We start from the raw sequence: 19,515 nt of genomic DNA on the forward strand, positions 1-19,515 counted from the left end.
CTTAAGTGAAAAACATTCAGGTTCTCACCATTAAATTTTAAAGTTAGTTGTAGATTTTTTGTACGTGTTTCTTATTGGTTAATAAGTTTCTTCTCTAGGGACTCAGTCGGTGAAGCATTGGACTCTTGATTTCTGCTCATTTCATGATCTCATGATTCTGTACCTGAGTTTGAGCCCTGTGGGGAGCCTGCTTGGGATTTCTCTCCTTTGCCTTCTGCCCCTCACCCCCTCACACATGCTGGTGTATGCTCTCTCTTAAAATAAGTAAACCTAAAAAAAAATGTTTCCCCTCTATTTCTCCTCTATTTCTAGTTTGATGAGAATTTTTGCTATGAATGGATATTTGATTTTATCAAAATTTTTGATCTATTGATATGATCATAATTTATTTTTCTTTAGTCTCTTGATGGGGTAGATTATATCGATTTTCTAATATTGAGCCATCTTTGCATACCTAATATAAATTGATTCTGGTATAAATTATTTTTATACATTATTGGATTCAACTTACTAATATTTTGTTATAGATTTTGTACCCACGTTTATGTTTAGTTTCCCTTTTGTATAATGTCTGCTTTTAGGTTTGGTATTAACACAATGCTGACCTTCTAGAATGCTTTTATTTTCTAGATGAGATATATTTATTAGAATCATTAGAATTAAAATCATTTATTCTTTAAATGTTTGGTAGAATTTACCAGTAAGCCCATCTGAGTTTGATGTTTTCTGTTTTGGATTTAATTTCCTTCACAGATACTGGTTTACTAAAATGGTCTTCTCCTTGTATGGATTTTACCTATTTCTAGCTTTAAAAAAAAAATTGATCCATGTAATATAAATTACCAAATTTGGGAGCATCGAGTTTCTCATAGTATTCTTTGTTATCTTTTAAATGTCAATGGGAACACTGCAGTTCTGTTATTTATGGTATTTTACATTTGTGTCATCAGTCTTATTCTCTTGTTAGCCTGACTAGATGTTTTCCAGTTAATATTATCTTTTCAAGACTCATAAAGGTAATAGGCCCACGGCACAGATCCAGCTTTTGTCTTCAGTGATTTTTCTCTATTGTTTCCCTGCTTTCAATCTCATTGGTCTCTGCTTTAATTTTTATTATTTCTTTTCTACTTGCTTTAGACTTAAATGTTCTTTCTCCATATTCCTAATGTAGAAGCTAAGGTATTGATTTTAGGTATTTCCAATACATACATTTAATGCTACCCATTCCCCTCTAAATAATTTTTGTAAATTGTATTTTCATTTTCCTTTACTTGTGAAATATTAAATATTTCTGAGACCTCTGTAGTGATGTGTTATTTAGAAATGTGTTGTTTAATTCTAAATTATTTGGGGGATAGTTCATCTATCTTTCTGTTACTGATTTCTAGTTGAATTCCATTGTGGTCTGAGAATTTATTTTGATGATTTCTACTTTTTAAGTTTGTTATGTGTCTTGTGTGGCTCGGTATGTGGTCTCCCCTGGTGAATGTTCTATATCTGTTAGATATAGAATTTTAGCTCATTCTTCTGTTTATTGGATGGAGTATTCTACAAATGTCAACTGAAACAAGTTGATTGATAGTACAGTTCAGATCAACTGTATCCTAACTGATTTTAAGCCTGCTGATCTGTCAATTGCTGAAAGAGAGGTATTAGAGTTTCTAAATTATTAGATTTCTGTATTTCTTCTTTCAATTCTAACAGTTGTTGCCTGACATATTTTTGATGTTCTGTTTTTAGATGTATAGATGATTGGATTGTTGTGTCTTTCTTCATGGATAATTGACTACCCTACCATTATGTAATGCTCTTTTTTATCCCTCATAACTATTCTTGTTCTGGAGTGTGTTTTTTGCAAAAGGCATATAATAGTTACCCAGATTTCTTTGGATTACTATTAACATGGCATATTTTTCTCCATCAAAAACCCATTTAAAGTATTTGTTTTTAATAGACAGAAGATAGTTAGATTCCAGTTTTCGTTGTTGTTTTAATCCACTCCTGCCACCTCCATCTTTTAATTTGTGTATTTCGAGTATGGACTATAAAGTGATCATTGATATAGTTGGTGTGTTAGTCTGCTTGAGCTACCATTATAAAATACCACAAACTGGGTGGGCTGCAATAACACGCATTTATTTGCTCACAGTACTGAGGTGGAAAAGTCCAAGATCAAGATTCCAGCAAGGTTTAGCTTCTGATGAGAACTCTTTGCCTTCAGATGGCAGTTTTGTCGTCACATGGCTTTTCATCTGAGCATGTGTGCTCTCTCTGATGTGTTTTACTATAAGGACACTAATCCCGTCAGATCAGGGCCACACCTTCATGACCTCTGTTTACTTTAATTTCCTCCTAAAAGCCCCATTTCCAAATATAGTCATAATGGGGATTAGGGCTTCAACATATGAGAATTAGGGTATACAATTCAGTCTCTAGCATTTAAATTATTATCCATGATGTCTGCCTTTGTTTTCCATTACTACAGTTCTTTCTTTTTTCTCTGTAGTCAATGCTGCCACCTCTTTCCTGTTTTCATTGGTTTCATTTTACCATTTTATATAGTTCCATTTTGTCTCCACTCTTAGCATATCAAAATGCTTGTTTTTTAAAAGAAATTATTAATCACTGCTCTAGAGTTTCCAATACAAATTTTAAATTAATATAAGTCCACCTTCACATAATGCTATAGCACTTTGTTTCTGATCTAGGAAACTTATAACAGCATTTCCAAGCCCTATTTCCTATGCCTATGATACTGCTATAATTTATTTCACTTACATATATGCTTGTAACACTTATCTTCAAAATTGGGGCGCCTGGGTGGCTCAGTTGGTTAAGTGTCCAACTTTAGGTCAAGTCATGATCTTGCGGTCCGTGAGTTCAAGCACTGTGTCAGGCCCTGTGCTGACAGCTCAGAGCCTGGAGCCTGCGTCAGCTTCTGTGTCTCCCTCTCTCTCTGCCCCTCCCCACTCACACTCTGTTTCTCTCTCTCTCTCAAAAATAAATAAACGTTAAAAATTTTTTAAAAATAAGATCATTTAATAAGAAGAAAGCAAAAAAGCCGCACCTGGGTGGCTCAGTTGGTTAAGAGTCCAACTCTTGGTTTTGGTTCAGGTCATGATCTCACCATTTGTGAATTCAAGCCTCGCGTCGGGCTCTGTGTGGACAGACAGCTCATAACCTGGAGCCTGCTTCTGATTCTCTCTCCCTATCTTTCTGCTCCTCCCCTGTTCAGACTTTGTCCCTCTCTCTCAAAAATAAATAAATATTAAAAAAAATTAAAAAAAAAGAAGAAAGCAAAAGAAATTATTTTACCTTCATTGATTCCTTTTCTAATCCTCTTAAATTTTAAATGTAGATCTGACTTTCTGATCTATATCATTTCCTTCTCCCTGAAGAAATTGCTTTTAACACTTCTTTCAGGTGTTTCAGGTAGGTCTTCAGATGGTGCATTTCCTCAGTTATTGTTTCGTGAAAAAGTTCTTATTTCTCCTTCATTTCAAAGAATAATTTCATTTGATCTAGAATTCTAACTTGTTCTTTTATTTCCCCCCTAAGTGGGAAATCTTTTACTCTATTCTCTTGATTGCACTGATTCCAATGAGAGGCCTGCTATAATTCATATTCTTATTATTTTATTTATAATATGTTATATTCCCCCTCACTTACTTCAAGAATTTCCTTGTCTTTGGGGGTGCCTGGGTGGCTCAGACAATTAAGTGTCCAACTCTTAGTTTCAGCCCACGTCATGATCTCATGGTTTCATGGGTTTGAGCCCTATGTCGGGCTACACATTGACACTGCAGAACCTGCTTAGGATTCTCTGCCCCTCCCCCACTCACACTATCTCCATCTCTCAAAATAAATAAACAAACTTAAAAAAAAAAGAATTTCTTTGTCTTTGTTTCATGCAATGTTAACATACTATATCTAGGTATAGATTTTTGTTTTGTTTTGTGTTGGTGTGGGTATTTAACTTGGTTGGTATGCTCCAAGCTTTCTAGATCTGTAGTTTGATGTCTGTCATGAGTTTTGTAAAATTCTCAGTCATTATTTCTTTAAACATTTTCTCTGCTTTGTTTTTACTTTCTTCTCTTCTGATATAATTATATGTATGGTATACTTTTTGGCATTGTCCATACTTCTTTGCTGTTCTCTTCTGTTTTCACCATTCTTTTCTTCTTCTCTTTACATTTCAGATTAAGAAGTTTCTGTTGACCTATTTTCAAGCTCACTCTTTCTTTCCTAAGCTGTCTTGTGTCCTGATGAGCCTATAAAAGACATTTTTCATTTCTTTTAGTGTTTTTTTTTCCTCAGAATTTCTTTTTTATTCTTTTTTCCAGCTTCCATCTTTCTGTCTACATTATCCAGCTATTTATGTATGCTGTCTACTTTTGCCATTAGAACCCATGATACCTAATTTTATATGTCAAATTGGCTAAGCCATAGTAGCCCGATATTTGGTCAAATACCAATCTAGATGTCACTGTGAATGCATTTTTAATGCAATTATGGATTAAAAGAAAGATTAAGGATTAGAGATTTTTGAATCAGTAGACTTTGAATAAAGCAGATTACTCTCCATAATGTGGATGGGTTTTATTTAATCAGTTGAAGGCATTAAAAATAAATACTGAGATCCACCCAGAGAATAGGGAATTCTGCCTTCAGACTGCCTTCAGGCTCATGCTGCAAATCTTTCCTGAGTCTCCTGTCTACTGGCCTGCCCTATAGATTCTGAATTTGCCAGCTGCCACAATCATGTGAACCAATTCCTTAAAATAGATCCACCCACCCCCCAACACACACCCTATTAATTCTACTTCCCTGGAGAACACTGACTCTACAGAGCCCCTAACATACAAATCATAGTTATTTTAAGTTTCTAACCAATAATTCCAACAGTTATGTTATATGTATGTCTAGTTCTGATGTTTGTTATATCTCTTCAGATATTTCTTTAATTGCATTTTCCTAAGCTTTGCTATTTTATGTTGAAAACTGGTCATAGGGGCCCCTGGGTGGCTCAGTTGGTTAAGCGTCTGACTCTCCATTTCGGCTCAGGTCATGCCCTTGCAGTTTCCTGAGTTCAAGCCTCACATCGGGCTCTGCGCTGACAGTGCAGAGCCTGCTTGGGATTCTCTCTCTCTCTCTCTCTCTCTCTCCCTCCCTCCCTCCCTCACTATCCCTCTCTTTCTCTCTGTCCCTTCCCTACTCACACTGTCTCTGTCTCTCTGAAAACAAATAAACTTAAAAAATTAAAAAAAGAAAAGAAAATTGGTCATGTATCAGGTATCAGGTAATAGGCCTTCAGTGTGTAGAGGTTAATTTAGCTGAGTTGTGCTGTATAGTACATTTGCTGTAGCTTTAGGGACCAGAGAATTCACATTTTCTTGAGTGTGCTTGTTTTTGTCTCCCTCCTTGATGCTTTTCCTCAGATAGATCTGCATCTTGCAGCTCTTTCAACTGTAATCCACTGTTATTGTTCTAGAATCCTTTTGGTCTGGTTGTAAAGTTGTGGAGGAGGGAACAAGTTCTATGATCTTATCATAAAATCTTAAGATAAAATCCCAGTCCTTTAGTGGTCCTGTGTCAGTGGTATGGCTCCACTCTGCTTAGGTGAGACAAGAAGGCTGTAAGGGAACTTGAGTATTAGGAGAACTCTTTCCTTAATGGAATAAAGCTGTTAAAATCTTTTCTCTTGGAAAATATGATTTTGTTATGGATGTCTCCACTCCAGCCAATACCATTTTTCTCTTTGGAACCAGATAAAATCTCTCGCCATTTCAATGTGAAAATCTGATAGGTATAATGTAGATAAAACCCAAGAAAGTGTTGGGACTCTTCTAATGCTGCAGGCTCCCCAGAAGTTTTTTACTTTGATGCTAGTCTACACTTAGTCCCCAGCGATTTGTCAAAATTACCCTTTCAAGTGTTCCTACTAGCTTATGCTCCAATGGTTTCTGCTCCAGATAAGTCACTATCAGCTGTGGCTTTCTGAGTCTGCCTTTCTCTGTAGATTTTGTGGTGGCAGGTTACCCTCCAATTTCAGTTCCCTGATGGGTCTAAGAAAAGCCATTGATGGATCTGGTTCAGCCTTTTCTTGTAAGATTGGGAGTGACAGCTCCCAAGCTTTTTTACATTTCAGAGCTGAATCCAGAAGTCTCCTCTGCTTACTTTTATTTTTCTTGTTCCTTCAGCTTCTGAGAAAGATGAATTGAGGTTTTTAGCTAAACTTATTGATCTATATATTTTTCTGTAGTTCTGTCAATTGTTCAATATAATTTGAGGCTATACCATGAGATTATGTTCACAGTGGTATATTTCTTTGTGACTGTATATCACATCATTCATTGCCTCTTATGATATTTTTCATTCTTAATTTTATTTTGACAGAATATAAGACTTCTGGCACATTGCCCTCATACAGTTTTTTAGTTAGTTTTCAAACTTGGTCTCTTTTTAAAAGTATTCCTTGTATAGTGAATATTCTATTTTAAAATGTAATCTGAGAAATACTGCCTTTGATTCCACTTATGTTTTTGCACTAACTGCTATGTTAGAATTTATTTCTGCCATCACATTTTTCATATTTTTGTTTTTGTTTACTTTCTTTCTTCATTTCCATTGCCAAATCATGGTTCTTTGTCTTTGCTAAAAAGTTACACATTGTGTTTTGTTTTTGAAGAAGTTTGATTGAGATGTAATTTTCACACCATACAATTCACAAAATTAAAAACACATTCTGTTTTTATCTTTACTGTGGTAGCCTTTGACTTGGGATCCATTATTTAATTTCTAAAGTCATGAAAAGTTGCCCTAATTATAATGATGCCTAATGTCCATATTTCCCCACTGCAAAAGATTTGATCAGTTTCTTCATGTAACCAGCAAAAATGTATTAAAAAAAAACTCTTACCTCATTCATGAAAAACTGATATTGTGAATGTCTCCATTTTTCAAGGGTAATTCTGCCTTCCTAGGAGCAGTGATTTAATCCATAACCATAAGCAGATAGGCATAACAGAATAAAGATTTTAATTGCAATGCAACGTGTGCACATACACGGGGAAGGAGTTGTCCTTGCCCAATCAACACACAAAGGATGAAGGGGAAAGAAAAGAGCATGGGATTTGACCTAGGAGACCTGGGTGAAATTGCATCCAATATATATTAATTATTGGACTCAGAAAACAATAATCATTACACCAATCAACTAGGGTTATTTCAAAGATGACATTAGTATAAGTAAACACCAGGGGCGCCTGGGTGACTCAGTCGGTTGGGCGGCCGACTTCGCTCAGGTCATGATCTCGCGGTCCGTGAGTTCTAGCCCCGCATCGGGCTCTGTGCTGACAGCTCAGAGCCTGGAGCCTGCTTCATATTCTGTGTCTCCCTCTCTCTGACCCTCCCCTGTTCATGCTCTGTCTCTCCCTGTCTCAAAAATAAATAAAAACGTTAAAAAAAAATTAAAAAATTAAGTAAACAGCATAAAAAGCAAATACATATTTAAGCAGTAATTTTACTTTTATAAATTATTTTATTTTGTTTTATAAAATCAATAAATGTTCATTAAGAAAAAATAGAATATATAGAAGTTTATAAAACAGAACATTCCATCTCTAACTCCAGTGATATTGAAGCACATTTACTCTCAGTAATCATCAATATTTTATAACTAAAATCAAAATAGTACACAAGAAATTACCTTATTTTATATGCTTCTAATTTTATCATAAAATTGTTCATGTCATTAAAAACTGTGAAATATCACTGTTAATGTTGTATAGTTTATGTTGTTGGATAGAAATTATTTCCTTATGACTACATTATTGCCTTTTTTTGTTTATAATTATACAAAGTGGTTGTATAATTCTTCACTAGCTTTACTCATGCTTGGTTTTACATTCTGGTTTTTTCCTTAATATATATATATATATATATATATATATATATATATATATATTTCAAGTTAAAATCATTTGGTCATAGAATATTAATATTTTATATTATTTAAAATGGATTGCAATTTTTTTCCAAAAATAACTACTAATTTATACTTCTATCAGCAGAATATTATAGTGTTTTTATTCTGTGCTCTCACCAATATATTTTTTAATATCTTTGCTAATTAGAAAGGTGAGAAGTAATATCTTTGTATTATAATATGCATTACTCTGATTTATAATAAATTTGAACAATTTACTTAGGTATTTCTTTTCTGAATTGTCAGGAAATGGATTTTTTTCTGATTTATCTATGGCTGATCTCATTTTGCATATTGAGTTTGACTCCTTAAATAATTAAAATTTTAATATTTTGTTTTATTTGCAGCAAACTTTTCTTTGCATTTTGTTGAGGGTTGTTTTTTTTTTGATATTTCATGTAAGTAATTTAAAATGTTTATGTAATCAAATTAATTCTTTTTTTGAGATATTTTTTTCTCATCATTTTAACTGAAACATATGCATAACGCAGGGGAGAGAAAAGCTTTCTTTGACTTTCTTAGGGTTCTCTCTCTTGGTCTGAAAATTAAATTGACAAAGACAGATTAATAGGAGAAAAGCAGACACATTTGTTGCATTTTTATGGGCACATGGGAGCCTTCACAAGGGAATGAAGATCTGAAGAAGTGACCAGAGGTGGGAAACTTCTTTTAGACAAGGAAACAATAAATTCGTGAAGACTTGACAAGACAAAGGAGTTTGGGCTAAGGGTAGTAAATGGTGAAGAAGTAACAATGAAGAAAAGGTTTGTTTAACATAGTTTGTTTCTACAGCCTTCTCAGCCCTAAATTCCCTGTCTCTGGTGATAAGGATGTCTTCTTTCCTCCTGGCACAAGAAGGGTATGTTCCACATGGGAGAACATGAAGTGTTTCAGGGGAGATGCGCAGGGAAGGAGAGTCAAGTTGATTTCTTTGCTTCTGCTGTTCTCTCAAACTTTTTTAGCTTAAGATGTTCCATATACCAAGATGCCATATTTGGCGATAGTGCGTCCTGCGTCCCAGCATGTAATAAACAATACAAAATGTATGAAGACAAAATACATTGTTTTCTACCTCCCGTATTAATGACCTCTTGTTCTTTCCACAATTTTTTTCTGATACGAGTACATACACACATATATGCATATATGCAGGGTGTTTGTAATTTAAACAAAACTGAATAGTATTATCTTCTATATCTGTATCTATATCTATATATCTATATATCTATCTATATCTATATCATCTATCTATCTGCCATCTGCATCTATTTTTTTCTCTTAACACTGTTTAATGGACAACCCTACAGATTTACAGATGATTATTTTAAATTTCTCCTGCAAGTGTACCCATCTATATAATTAAATGAAAGAAGCTTGCATTTATTTTTAACATAGTCTTTATTTCCCCACTTTTGTATTTCTTTTCTTTCCTGCTATCCTCTTTCTCTTCTTTTCCAATTACTCAAAAACCTGTCTCACATGACTTTCCTAAAATCATGTCTTCCATTTTTTCTTCTCACTCATATAAAGATATGTATCTTTGAAGTTTTAAAGATGTTAGTATTATATCATGGACAGTCACTTAAATCTACAGTCATGGTTGTACCATATTCTTTTAAAATTATAGTGTGGTATTATGTAACAGAAATACATCATGATTTATTAAACCACTTATCTTATATGATAATGGACATTTACTTTATCCCGGTGTCTTGCCACTCTGAAACTGTAGAAATAAAGACACCCTTCCCTCCTATACAGGAGATTTTATATATATGAGATAGATTTTTAAGAAGTGATCTTTCTGGGGCGCCTGGGTGGCTCAGCTGGTTAAGCGTCTCTCTCTGGTTCAGGTCATAATCACATGGTTCCCTAGTTCGAACCCCACATTGGGTTCTGTGCTGACAGCTCAGAACATGGAGCCTGTTTTGTATTCTGTGTCTCCCTCTCTGTCTCTGCCTCACCCCTGCTCATGCTCTGTCTGTCTCTCAAAAATAAATAAACATTAGAAACATTTTTTTAAAAAAATTTTTAAAAATAAAAAAAAATGATTTTTCTGAGTCAAAGGATACTTTTTTAATTTAGATTTTTTTTAATTTAAATTTTAGGTAACATATAGGGCAATATTGGTTTCAGGAGAATTCAGTGATTCATCACTTACATACAACACCCAGTACTCATCATATCTCATCAAATTTCCAGTGAACCCGTTACAATCTCCCCTGTTGATGGCAGCAATAGCATTTTTGCCCTTTAAGATTTTTTGTTTTACTAGCTTCATGATTATACCTTATTATCTTGTTATGACTCATCTTTGTATTTCTCTAGTTGAAAATTGGAGCACCTTTCCATAAATTGTTAGCTTTTTAAAATAAATATTCTCTTCCATGAATTGCCCATTTTTCTATTAGATTATTTTGTCTTACTAAGACAATAAGTGCTCTTATTATATATGTTGTATGTATATTACATATATTGACATTTTATCAACCAGGAGCTTTGCCAATAATATTTTAATATTTGTTGACTTTATTAAGTGTCTACAGCTATACAAAGGTTTTTATTTGTTTTAAATTTTCATATCTTCAAAAATGTCAATATTTTCTTTGATAGCTGCTGGAATTTTTGGCTTATTTCCCTCAGTGTCATAGATTTTATGCGTAATATCAGAGTTCTTTATTTCAGAAATTTTAAAAAATTCAATCTTTACACTACATCTGGATTTAACTTTTGACATAGTTCTTTTCTCTTCCCCCTGTAAATACAGTTTATTAGAACACAAACATGCCCACTTGTTTACATATTGTCTATGACTGCTTTTGCACTGTAATGGCAGAGTTAAGTAATCGTGACAGACATATGACCTACAAAGACTAAAATACTTACTGTCTGGCCCTTTACAAAGTATTTGCCAACCGCTGTACCACAGAGTTGCTGTTACCATATCTATTCTAGGTATGGCTGCTTTATATCAAGCTGACATTTAGAAAACATTTTCCTGTTTCCTATAACCTTATTAAAACTCTTGCAATATCTTAATTGTTGTGGATTTTTTATCAAAAAAATTACTGTCAAATTGGCTTACATACAACACCCAATGCTCATCCCAACAACTGCCCTCCTCAAGGCCCCTCACGCATTTTCCCTCTCCCCCACCTTCCCATCAACCCTCAGTTTGTTCTCTGGATTTAAGAGTCTCTTATGGTTTGCCTCCCTCCCTCTCTGTTTGTAACTATTTTTTCCCCTTCCCTCCCCCCGTGCTCTTCAGTTTCTCAAGATCAACATATCAGTGAAAACATATGACATTTGTCCTCTGACTGACTTATTTCACTCAGCAGTTATGGCCTAGTTTTGATAAGAGTCCAAATTTTATCTTCTCTAGATAAAAATCTGTTGCTCCAGCATTATTTGCAAATTAATTTACCCTTGTCTCTGAACCCAATTAGGACCTTAGACATGTATTTTTCATATATTCTGAGTCTGTTTCAAATTCATGTACTATGAAAAATATCTATGTCACAATCATAATTATTTTGTAATTATTTAATGACAAGTGCTTTATAATAGTTTGTAATGTCTGGTAAGGCATGTGGTGCTTTATGACACTACTTTTTCATAATAATATTTGTTGTTCTTGGGAATTTATTCTTACATAAGATTTAATATAATTTTATCCAATTCATCTAATTCTGTGTATATTCTAATTACTATATTAGTTTCATAGGGCTGCTGTAAGAAATTATCACAACCTTGGTGGCTTAAGACAACAGCAATTTATTATCTTACAGTTCTGGAGCCCAGAATTCCTAAATCAAATTGTCATCAGGGTTGTTTCCATACATAGTGTCTGAGAGAGAATTCCTCCCATGCCTCTATCCTAACTTTCTGGTGGTTCCAGCAGTATTTGGCATTCCTGAGCTTGTAGAAGCATTTTTCCAATCCTCTTCTCCATCTTCACAAGGATTTCCCAGCTTTCCCTTCTCTATGTGTGTCAAATCTCCTTCTTTCTCTCATAAAGACACCAGTCATTGGATTTAGGATGCCCAGGATGATCTCATCTTAATATCCTTAATTTAATTATATCTGCAAAGGCCTTATATCCAAATAAGGTCACATTCACAGGTAACAGGAATTAGTACTTGGACATAATTTTTGGGAGACACAATTCAACCCATTACCATTGCATTCATTTAGGTAGCAATTTTGGATGAATTTGAAATAATTCACTCAAAAACAAAGTATTTCTTTCTGATAGTTCAAATAATTTTATACCTCAGTAAGTTTTTAATTATTTTTTTGTTTAGGTCATTTATGTTACTTATTGTTTGTTCCTAATATTTTATATTTTTTGTTATTTTTAAAGGAATAATTTCTCTCTATGTCATCATACTACCAAAATTTTAAAAAGCTATTGATTTCTTCATATTTCTCTTGCATTATAAGTTGAATTGTGTCCTTCCAAAATTCATATGTTGAAATGATGTCAGAGTAAAATTGGACATATTAGTATAAATTCTTGTTTATTTTAACACACGCATACACATATGAGAGAGAGGGAGAGAGGAAGAGAGAGAGGAAAGAAAAAAAGAGAGGGAGGGGAAAAAGGGAGGAAGATTATACATGAGTTAGTATGCATGTACATATTTTCTATTTCTGTCCACCAAGATGTCTGATAGTAATGAACATAACCAGTGTCCAGATATTGGTTACTAATTTCCATTTCCCAATAGAATAAGCCAGCACTCCTTGGAGACATAGATTATTCTAGGATTGGAAAAGGAGAATAAGCCTGGAGACTTTTTGTAGTTCCAGAAAATAAGAAAGTGCTGAATAAAAGGGAGGGAGAATATCAAAAGGGCACAGGAGCTAATTTGAAAGAGCTATCAATGGTCAAAGCTGGACCGATTTGAGCAACAGAGTAAATAAACCTAGTATTGGATTAAAACTCAGAGGATAAATTAAATGTTGATGAGCATGTACTAATATAAATAAATGATTGTACAAATAAGTGGAAGAGATGGAAGAAATGTTTTTTATGGATTATTTCCAAATAATGCAGAAACAATGAGAGATAGAAAATCACAATTAGAACACCGGTTATAAGGACTCCAGCAATATTAACAATGTGTGCCAAAATTATTGGGTAAAAGTAACAGAGAAACAATATTTGCGCTGCCCCAGTGTAACTGCCCCAAACTTTTCATTATTGTGAGGGTTTTATTACATATCTACGAATTCTTTGTTATTCTTCCCTTTCAATGAGGAGCTTAATTTCCCTTCCCTTAAACTTGAACTAGGCTTAGCAACGCAAATATAATAGATAGAATATGGAATGGGAAAAAAGTAAGTTTCTAGTGCAGAAATCAGGCAGACACCATCTCACCCGATGTTAACATCATCAATGGTGAGTTGTGTGGATGTCACGAACTTCCTAATATGATGTGATGAGAATGATGTTACATCTCTGTGGCATTCTTTCTAAAAATCAGTAAGTCCTTCTAACCATGGGAGAATATAAGACAAACACAAATTGAGGGACATTCCACAAAATGCTTGGCCAGTACACCTCAAAAGTTGCAAGGTCATAAATGACATGGAAAGACTGGAAACATGTCACAGATTGGAGAGTAAGGACAGCTGATAATTAAGTGCAGCATGGTATCCTGGATTGGACCTTGGAACTTGAAGATGGTAAGTGATGGAAAAATGATAAAATCCAAATGAAGATTCTAGTTTAGTTAAGTATTGTGACAGTGTTAATTTTTTAGTTTGGTTTCATTAAAGATGCCATAATCCATAAAATATTGACATTGTAGGAATCTGAGAGAGGTATACACGAACTGTCTTCTATTTTTGCAACTCTTGTGTAAATGTGAAGCTTTTTCAAAACAAAAATTCTTTTTAAAGCAGGTATCCAAAGAGATCCTAGGCAAATGCAAAAAAGGAAGGAAGGAAGGAAGGGGAATTCAGGATGATAATGTTAAAATCACATGAGATTAAATCTATGGTTAAATGCTCCAAAGAGAATAAAGAGCAAACTATGCCATAATCAGAGAAGAATTTCTGAAGAATATAAAATATATTTAAAACTGTACACCTAAAACCACATAGCAACTAAATATACGTTTTAAAACTAATGGAAATGCAGTCACAATGTGACAGTTTCCCTCTTTATAATTCTCCAGAATTCTCTTTCCCTTAGGATCTCCTCTGACTTGCAGAGGCAGTAGTATGAGAATTTCCTTCCAAGAAACAGACAAGGTTTGAAAGGAAAAAGGAAGCTGAAGTCACATTGTTTCTGTTCAGCTTCAAAGGCATGAGAATTCCCATGGCCTTTCTACACTTTCTTAAGAAACACCTGCTTTGGTCCTGGAGGTATCTGTGGTCAATACCAAGAGTTTTGTGAAGTTAGTGAATCTTCTCAAGCCTTTGTGAACCAACAATCAGCTAAGAGGTTATTAGGGGTTCCCTGATTTTTGCTCTTTCTAATAGTTGTATCCGTACCCAAGTAGTCTTCTTCAATCTTGCCCAATCTGAAATACCTGACATGCTTTCTTTTTCTTGAGCTGAACCTACTAATTAGAAAAAGAATGTTCTAAAATTTTATATTATTATAAAATATTATTGTATTGATAGTTTTCAAAACTCTTTCAGAGTTTTCAAAACCTCTTTCAGAATTGTCAGGTGTAGTGAAAAACCAAACAGAGAAAAATAGACAAATTGAATGAAAATATTAGCAAATTAAATTTAATGAGAATGTTTGTATCTTGAATAGAAAGTGTATACTTTTACATATATTTCTGAAAAGACATATGAATCACATAATTCATGAAAAATATGCTAGCAAATATTTAGAAGTAAAGATTTTATAAGCCATGTTATTTTATCATAGTGTGATAGCATTAAAAATAAATGAGAAAAGAAAAAGAAATTCAGGAACAAGAATGACAAATAATCAAAAATATATTACAGCATTAAGGAATTTTAAAAAGCAATGCTCTCATTTGCAATGTTTCATTACTTTTATACTGAAAAGTTTTCCTTTCCTCCCCCTCCCCCCATTTAAAGATCAGGTTGATCACATATTTCTTCTAATTTAAAAATGTGTGCGTGTGTGTGTGTGTGTGTGTGTGTTGCTAACTCTTTGGACTACTTGAAAAATATTTTGATATGTGTGTGGTGGAAACTGCTATTTGTATACCCATATCCACTGTCTAATGTAATTGTAGCTAACACATAGCTTTTCAACTAGAGAATCCATTTCTAAGTGTGCTTTGCATCGGGGTTTGTCCGTGTGACTAAGTCACTACCAATGGAAGATGGGTGGAAGTGATGGGTGCCATACCTAAACTTCCTGTATCTTTGAATGCATTCTTCCTCATGTGCATCCTTCTCCCTTTCCATGCAGTAGCACATGGGAATGTAGGAATATTAGTACTCCAAGCTTTGTCAATCAAGTAAGGACAAAACTCCAGGAGATGGACAATGGAAAAATTATGAGTCCTCATTTCTTTAGCTGATTGTTTTATTTTTGTTGGAGTAGTGGGGCTATTTGTTACAGTAGTTTATTCTTCATTCCAACTACTATGTTATATAAAGCAAACTGATTTTTCCCCTGCAGAGCCAATTAAATTGTCCAGCTGTAGAAATTGAATTTCCTTCTTTTGAATTTCTAGCTTTGATATATTAAAATCTTATATATTCAAATGCCTTTTTCTGAGTTATCTATGCTCCTCTGATATGTCTCATTCACTTTTGTTTTCTTAAGCTCAAGAAAAATACATGATCAAAGAGTCAGAGAATCTTAGAACTTAGTGGAACTTAGTGGCCATTTGGTCCACAATTTCCTGGCTATTAAAAAAAATAATGTCTGCAAGATAAGAATAGATATTTTTCTAAAAATAAAGAGTAAATCAAAGAGTTTCTGGTATTAATTAAGTTTCTGTGTACTGCTTTTCTCTTCCAAAGACTTGCAGAATATATTAGGATATCAAAGGCTTTGTAAAATCTTACAATAAGTGAGTATTTCTCAAATGCATATAATCATTATACTCCTTTTAAATGGGGCACATTTCAATAAGTTGAGAAGTGGTGTTCCACCAAACATTGTGAAACACAAATAAGTTCTATGTATCACCCCACATGGCATCTTTTATATTACATCTAGCTCCTACTAAGAGATGTCTAATACCAAGGCATTCCATGGCTTTTCACTTTCCGTTACTGGATTATCCTAACTGTTGGAGATGGCTTTGTAATGGGCTTATAAAAACATATGAAACACAAGTTCAGTGATGTTGGAAAATTATAAAGTTTCTCAGATGAGCATAATCCCTCTTAGATGGTCAGTGAGGAACAAGATTATTGCTTTCCATGACAGAGAGTAGATGCCAAAATGGATGCAAATTATCAAAACTCTTCACAATAGGTGAATTATAATGCTCAATTACATGAAGACCAGAAAATGGTGGGTGTTGAATCTATTCCCACATGACTCTCTGGCAGGGGCAATGAATGGTCTGCATTTGTTTAAAAGGCTGGGATGCCTGTATATGCTGATTCATTCTGCCCTCTGTGTTCCTTCATCCCAAACACAGTAGTCTGCTTTACATCTCATCTCATAGTTTATTTTCTTCTCCAATTTTCAAAATTATGTACTCTTGGAACCAATGTGTGTTTTTCTAATCTCCTTCAGCCTTTCTAGGCTGTGAATCTCTTGAAGGTTTGGATTTTGATACTATTAAATCAATGCTTTTGAAGTTCGGAAGCTTTTGCTCAAAAGTATTATCTTTTACACATTTTTCAAAATCTTTTTTGATGCTCCACAGCTGAGCAGTTGTATCTCTATTTTTAGCCTATCCTCTATAACCCTTTTTTGGGACATAATAGCAAATATCCTAAAATCTGAGTAGAAAAAAGAGTCACATGTTAATAAGAAGACAGCTTTGTCTGGGAAAGCTGTGATAATTAATATATGCAAATATTATTCTCATACATCTTATTCTTAATAAGTTTTATTTGTGGCTGTCAAATATGACTTCTGAAATAACAGGAAAAAAAAACTGAGTATAGCTACCCTATCCCACCAAGTCTTTCCCTCACACCACACATCCCCTCAGTTACTTCTGATACGTAATCATTTTCACATTCTCTACTCCCTTCTTGATTTATTCTTTCTCATCCTAATCCAGGTGTTACGTGCATCTTTTTAGAGCACATGCTTCATTTAGCCCTATGCTCAAAATATAGACATTCTCATAGAAATATAGTTGGAGAACTGCTTAGAAGGTAGCCCCACCTAGCTTTTGTAAAAATATTTTACCATAAATGAATTTGATCATAATTGTGACCATGATTTTAATTTGGATATGCTTCATCACTTCCAGGAAGTTTAGTTTTAAAATACACATACTATCATAACAGTCATAGCATGAAGTTATTAATAATTTACTGTGGAAAAGATTTTCCAGGTTTTTTTTTTCTTTTTTTCTGGAACCACAAGAACCTTGATGCTTGAAGAAAACAAGAAGAAAAGGAATACGTATGGTGATAGGGAGTGTGTTTGTTTTCTATACAGCCGTAAAAAATCACCATAAACTTGGGCAGTTCAACACAAATTTACTGTCTTAGGGTTCTGTAGGTTAGAAGTTTGACATGGGTCTTATTGGGCTAAAATCAAGTTGTCAGTGGGGTTGTTTCTTACTGTAGGCTCTAGGAGATCATCCATTTTCTTGTTTTTTCAAGTTATTGGCAGAATTAAGTTTCTTGCACTTGTAGGACTTAGGTCTCCATTTCCTTATTGGCTATCAGTTAAAGGTGATTGCCAGCTTCTCTAGAGGTTGCCTTTATGCCTGGGCTTATGACTCCTTCCACCATCTTCTAAGCCAGTAATGGTGAGTTGACTTCCTCTTATTCACTGAATCTCCTCTGTTATTTTTCCATCACTTCATCTCTCTGGCCAACTATTCTGTCTCCTCTTCTACTTTTAAGAGTCCATGTGATTGCACTGGACTCACTTACATAACCCAGGATAAGCTCCTTATTTTAAGGCACCCAATTAGCCACTTTAATTTCATGTTCAAGTTTATTTCCCTTTTGCCATGTAAAGTGACATATTTACAGGTTCTAGTGATGAGGATGTGAATATCTTTGTGTGTGTGTGGGGGGGGGGTGCAATATTCTGCCTACCACTGAAGCAAAGGATCCTATAAATTAATCAAATTTAGTCTCCCTCTGGGACTCTATGTCCTAGGAAAAATTTCTACTGGAAGCAAAATAGATTCAAGTTGAATCTAAGAGGCGATCTGAAAAGTTTTTCAAATACGCTTAGTAATGTTACTTCAATGCTTTTATTTTTGTTCTATTTAGAAAAAAATGGGTAAAAAAAAATGGGTATGCTTTTCGTGTGTCCATTCCAAGGCAGACAAAATTGCTAAATATTTACTGAATCATTTTATTTTTCCCTAGAAACACAGAAAAACTACATTTTTCAGTTTTCTGTATCTAGGTTGGGTTGGGCCATTTGACTATTGTTGTCCAATGGTATATTGAACATAAATAATGTATGTCACTTCCAGACTTGAACAATTAAAAAAATGAAACCTCCCTTTTGCTATGACCAGGAAGGAAATATGTCAAGGATGAGGCATCATGATACAAAAGGGTTTGGGGTCCTTGAATAACTGAATGGAACATTTCATTCTTCCATCCCTTAGGATGTTATGCAAGTAAATAATACACTTTATTGTGTTAAGCCTCTGAGATTTGAGGATTCTTTGTTACAGTTTTAACCTCCCTCACTACCATCATCTGTCAAATACTTGCTGAGTATATTAGTCAACTAGGGCTGCCACAGGAAATATCATAGGTTTAAATAACAAATTAATTGTGGAGGTTGGGAAGTTCAAGATCAAGATGCCAGCCAATTCAGTTCCTGATGAGAGCTCTCAAGGAGCAGGCTTCTTGCTGTGTTATCATGGTGGAGAGGAAGAGTTCTAGTGCCTTTTCCTCCTTTTTACAAGGGTACAAGCCTTATTAGGTAATAGCCCCATCTCTAAACTTCATTGAACCTTAATTGCCTCCTAATAAGCCTTATTTCCAAATACTCACATTGGACTTAAGTCTTCAGCGTATGAATTTGGGGGCGGGGACATAAAATTCAGTCTATAGTACAGAGACTTTACTTTCTCAAAAAGTTGAATCATAAATCATCAAATAGAAAAAAGAGAAAAAAATCTGACCAGTGGTCCCAGATTTAGCTATGTATCAGAGACACTTGGAAGTACTTTATAAAAAATAATATTTCTGGTCTTACCCCTAAAGTTAATGAATCAAAATCTCCAATGACTTTAGAGCCCATCAAATCCAACTTTCATATTATCCTGATGAGAAACATAAGATTCAAGCTTCTTTTTTTTTTTTTTTTTTTTTTTTTTTTTTTTTTGGGGCGGGGGGGGAAGGGGATGAAAGGGGGGGGGGGAAAGGGAGGGGGGAGGGCAGGAATTGAGAAAAGGCCCAGGGGTCCGAGC

This window comes from Panthera uncia, chromosome B1 (genome assembly GCF_023721935.1).
Source record: "Panthera uncia isolate 11264 chromosome B1, Puncia_PCG_1.0, whole genome shotgun sequence".
NCBI lineage: Eukaryota > Metazoa > Chordata > Mammalia > Carnivora > Felidae > Panthera > Panthera uncia.